This window comes from Sinocyclocheilus anshuiensis, unplaced genomic scaffold (assembly GCF_001515605.1).
Source record: "Sinocyclocheilus anshuiensis isolate Anshui unplaced genomic scaffold, SAMN03320099.WGS_v1.1 scaffold778, whole genome shotgun sequence".
NCBI lineage: Eukaryota > Metazoa > Chordata > Actinopteri > Cypriniformes > Cyprinidae > Sinocyclocheilus > Sinocyclocheilus anshuiensis.
Genome location: NW_015544177.1, coordinates 986855 through 992623, shown reverse-complemented (window position 1 = coordinate 992623; position 5769 = coordinate 986855). Strand labels below are relative to the sequence as shown.

The 5769-nt window shown below is 33.1% G+C and overlaps 1 pseudogene; it reads right to left on the bottom strand.

Annotated features, from left to right (window-relative positions):
* The window catches only part of LOC107696235 (cytosolic carboxypeptidase 2-like), an 11353-nt pseudogene extending 6755 nt beyond the window's left edge, over positions 1–4598 (bottom strand).
* Positions 4599–5769: the final 1171 nt, after the last annotated feature.

Genomic DNA, 5769 nt, shown 5'->3' with positions numbered 1-5769 from the left:
TTGTAACACTCCAAAGAGAAAGGAAAACTTGAAATCACATCATATGACCCCTTTAAGATATGTCAGTTCAAGTTTCTTTCAGTTAAGACAGCTCAAACATGCATTTTAGTCTGGGATTATGCTTAAGCCTTGTATGTGAAACCTGGCATTTATGTTACGATTTACCAAAGCATGATTTTTTTCTTACATGGTGGAAATTAGTGGCTTTCATAGTTTTTAACTAGATTTTTAAAAGATTTTTCCTTTTATTTATCGTGGACACTTATATGTCATTGACAAAGTTACCAAATGATAACTGAGCCTCAACTTTATGTGTTCATGTTGAGAAATCACCTAATATTGGTTCCTGTTCACTGCCATCCTTCCCCCTTCAGCCAGGCAGCGTGTTCAGAGTAGAGCAGTGGGCGCATTCCGGCACTATACAGACTGCTGGCCTTCATCAGGTTGATGATGGTGAAGCGGTAGGTGACACCTGCCCTCATGTTCCTCACCCGGAAGTAGAACCACTGAGTGTGCTTAGTAGTGTACAAGTCAGGGCGCAAAGTCAGCTCATAGTCATACTGACCACTGGAAAGCCAAGATCAGAGAGTGGTTTACATTAAATGAAGATACACAGGCTTTACATCTTGTCAGAAGAGACATAACCATTTATGAGAATATTAATGAAGCTGTGTGACTCACACTTGTACTGCTTTTTGAAGGTTTCCACTCTCAAAACGGGACTCAAAAGCGAGCGTAGCCTCCTCCTGATGGTTGGCACAGGACGTGACACTTTTAATGGGTCCTCTGCTCCCACCCACACGAGAGTAGGTGAAGTAGGAGGTTTTTGTGGCTAAATGGTGTGGTGAACCGACAGGTGAGGATATAAAACCAAAGTTTGGAAGTAGCTACAGATTTTTACGCAGAGGAAAAATCTGCACTATTTTCTTACCTGGGTCTATGTAGTAGACAGTGTTTCCTCTCACCTTTCCTACCGGCATGGGAGCCTCTTCATCACCTGCTGGCTGATAGAACGGCTCCGGCTCTGAAGGGTCCCATTCTGTTTTTTCAAACATTCACAACATTAATAATTCAAGAAATATGAAATGAAGTGAAGAAATGAAGGTTTTATAGAAGTATTTACACATTAAGACGTACAGAAAAACTAGCTTAAAAATCTAGTTTCAAAAGGGTGAAACTTAATTTTAATTATTTTCAAAAATGGATTTAAATATATTTTGTAAGGTAATGTGTATTTTATTTTTTTTATTTTTGTTTTTGTTTTCTGCAAATATCATGAATTGTTCATTCATAAATATCATCAATTTTGGGCAAATTGCATCACATAACACTTTAAAACCTAAACTAACCTTTTTGCCCTAAAAAGTCACATAAGATGGAGTATAAAGCATAAAATGTAGTTTTAAAAAGGTGAAACTTAATTATTATTTTACAATAAAATGTTTTTAAATGTATTTTGCATAATAACTTTTTTTTACAAATAGCATGAATTGTTCATTGATAAATATAACTTTTGTTCGAACCATATGACACTTTAAAACCTGAGCTAACCTTGTCTTGCCATAAAAAGACAAATCATTTGGTATTTTAAGAGACTAAAAACATCACATCAAAATGCTGTGTAGATTATAAAGGGTAAAACTTGATCTTAATTAGCATTTTCAAAAATGTTTTTAAATATATTTTGCATGGTAAAAAGTTATTTTGTTTCTTTTTTTTTTTTTTACACCAATATCATGAACTGTTAATTCATAAATATAATCAGTTTTGGGCGAGTCACACCACAAGACACTTCACAGCCTGAACTAAACTTGTCTTATCATAAAAATTTGTCTTATTGACCTTGACACACAGTCATGAGGGTCTGCAGGGGTCCTCTCAATGATCTCTCTTTTTTTTTTTTTGGTTGCACAACACTATTTCAATTTGGCTGGGCTTTTTTTCCAACTATATATATATTATTAATATACAGATCATGTTTTATTACATTTTACAATCATGTTTTATTACATTTTTGACTCTCTCTCTCTCTCTCTCTCTATATATATATATACACACACACTATGTAATATATATATATATATCACTGTATGGATAAATTGCATTTTTATTGTATTTTATTAATAAATTCACAGATTCTGGGAGAAAGCGTCTCCACACAAATCACTACTGATTTGGTATCTGTCTGACAATATACTGTATTGGTAGTAAAGTAAAGCACTGATACCTATATGCTGGATGTTGTCACGGATCACTTCACATTCTATGGGCCAGCGGACGCCCTGGAATGGACAGGAGGTAGAAGGAATTGTGAAGAGGTCCACAGACTCCCTCAGGCGTGGAACAGGCCGCTCACCGTCAAAATCAAACACAAGTTGCCGGGTTCTGAGCAATTTGTCTAAGCAGAAAAAATCTTGGAAGAAATGAAACACTGACATATTATTACAAAATCTAATTTATTACCCAACAGACAAGCTGTAGTTAAAAGACATGTGAGAAGCATTTGTTACCAGCAGCGATCATCAGAATTACCCATGTAACTAAGACATACAATTCATTGGCTACAAGCTCCCTAAAACAATTATGTGTTCTTAGTGTCTGAATCTTTTATAAAGGCCATACATTTCAAATGGGAACTAGCTGTTTAGACTCAAGTGTTACATATTATGTGACAACTTGAAAAAACTTGAGAAATGCAAAAATATCATTATTTAGGTCAGGCACGTGACTACCCAGGAGGCCCATTGTTATAGCCTACTTTACATCTAGAAGGCCAGATATCCTTTGCACTGTATAATGCCAAGCTATCATACCATGTCCTTTTTCCAGGCCAAGTCTATTAGTCCTGACTTCCACCTTTGAGATTTAGAAATTAAGCAGTCTTTAAAAGCCATATCATATGTCATTATAATAGTGTATAACATGCAGACCTATAGACCTAAGAAACCCTATTTATATATCAGTTTCAGCACATGCCCCTCAAAAGGTCTGTGCACGGCCCTGATTTAGGTGGCAATGGTGGTGATTTGTTGCAAGATTCAGTATTGCATCTTAACATGGGATCAACTCAATCAATTTTTGTCTCGTAAACTACAATATTTTAATTGACATATCATATCATGCTTCATTATGGAGGCCCATATCCACCACATAAGAAAAAAAACATGCTTTGATGAATCTTAATTATGACTTTAAAAAGTCAGAATTAGGAAATAAGAATTCAAAATTATGACACTACGAAATAGCAAGTGATAATTATAAGACAAAAGCACAGAATTATGCCATAGTAAGTCATAATTATGAGGGGGAAAAGTCCAAATTAACATACTAAGTTATGAGACAAAAATTCTGACAATTAAGTCAAAATTTGTATTTCTTAATTGTGACTTTATCATTGATTTTTACAATTTGTTTATTATTGATTGACTTTTTATTTCATAATGTCATAATTTTGACTTTTTATGTCATGATTATAATTTTAAAAATCATGATTTTTTAATTTACATATCAGAACATGCTTTATTATGGAAGCACATTTCCACCACATAAGAAAAAAACATGCTTTGGTAAATCATAATTATGGCATTAAAAAGTCATAATTATGAATTAAGAATTCTAAATTCTCACATTATGAAGTAAAAAGTCAAAATTATGAGGAAAAAAAGTCAGAATTATGACATAAGTTTAAGTTATGAGAAGTCACAATTAAATTGTTACATATTTTCATAATTATGTGATTTAAAAAAAGAAAACGTAATTATGAGATAAAAGATGACAAAAAATTTAAATTGACCAAAAAGTGAAATTATGACATCCTAAAAAGTCGAGTAAAAGTCAAAATTATTATATAAAAAGTCAAATCTATGACATACTAAGTAATAATTATGGGGGAAAAATTAAGACAATTAGGTTTATGCCTTAATTATAACTTAATTATTGTGTTTTAATGACTACTTATTTCATAATGTCATAATTTCATCTTTTTATGATTTAACAAAGCATGTTTTTTTTCTCATGTGGCAAAATGGGTTTCTATATTTCACATCACTGTCAACTGACCCAAATCCAAGAGTTTTACTTATTTAACTTACTGTGACATGGCTTGGGTTCCTCCTGCTCCTCTTCGAAGTTGGAGTCATTGCTCTCAGATGGTGAGTTGATCATGTCTGAAGCGGTCGAATCTTGGTTGCCCTCCCACTCTCTTTTGATGGGTACACCTGAATGCACAGAAGAGCTATTGTCTATGTATACAGAAACAAAATGTAAGTAAAATGTGTAATGCTGTATTAGAAGACATACTAAATCCTTTAAACCAGTCAAACGATGTTAAACCCATCCAAAGGCTGACTCGAATAACTTACCCGAGAGAAATCCATAATGCTGAAGATGTAGCAAAATGAATTTCTCGTATGGATCATCCGATTTCTTTTATTCAACGGGATAAGAGAACAAAAAGTGAGTTTAAGTGCAAGCAAAGGGGCAGAAGGATAACAGGCATTGAGTATCAGTGAGTTGGCATGTTAACCAACTTGGTAATATTAGACTGTAACCGTAGAGTGCAAAGCAGCAGTAAATGTTGTGCGATCACTCGCCTGCATTACCGAACCTCGAAGCGATGCGATGTACGCAGCTCATTAATGCGTCGAAAACAACGCTAAACAACTTTACAATTGACAAGCGCCTGACAAGATATCAAATAACACAACTGGTTAGTATAGAACCATCTTGCTTTAAATCCCTGAGGAAAATTAGTGTTTTGCAATAAAAACGGTCTTAGCAGACAGCTAAACAGTTTATACTTTTTAATGGAAATGTCCTCGTAACAATTATTGTTGAGGAGCCCGACGCCATTTGTGTCACTGTTGCCAAGGACACAACGCACGTTTCCTGCTTGAAGCACGCTGCAATCATATGGTAATACATATACTATACTATACATACTGTATACTATGGTAATAGTATATAATAGAACCACTGATCTATATGATAGATCTATTATAGATCAGTGAATAGAACACATTATAAATATATTTACCTTTTTCCTTTAAATTTGTTTTAATGTTTTAACAAAAATTAAAATATGTAAATAGTAGAAAAATGGTTATGGAGCAAAATGTCTATTTGCTGCAGTGTTATTTTTTAGACATTAATATAAATAGCATTTATTCCATTTTACTATTTATTTCGAATTTCCCTTTATTTGTATATTTTTTAATTTTTCTTTATAGATTTAGTCATTTTTTTGGTTGTCAGTTTTATTCATTTGTAATTAGACGCCTATTTAGCTTTTTATTATTTTTCATTTCAGTATCAGCTTATTTTCAGTTTAAGTTTTAGTAATTTAGTACTTAAACTAAACATTAGAAATGTTGCCTGAAATATTCACATATGAAGTATACGTTTAGATAAAAAAAAAGAGGTTAAAAAAAAGTTGCTTGAACAAAATATTTGTAGAAATTGTTTTATTTATTTACAATGTAGAAAAGGTTTGATGGGTCTACATGCCCAGTTCAGGGAACATTTACACTGAACAACGATTTTTCGATTTAAAAGACATTTAGTGAACAATGTTCATTAATATTATATTATAAAGAAAAAAGAAGTTGGCACATGAGTTGACTTTTCAACACAACAACATCGGTGGGGGAAAAGGATATAGTTAGTTCACATATGAAGCATACTTTAAAGTGCAAAGGACATGGAAGTCTCAGCTATGATTTTGGAAGCATGGCTGAAACTCTTGTTAACAGTGGTCAGTTGGTCTGATCC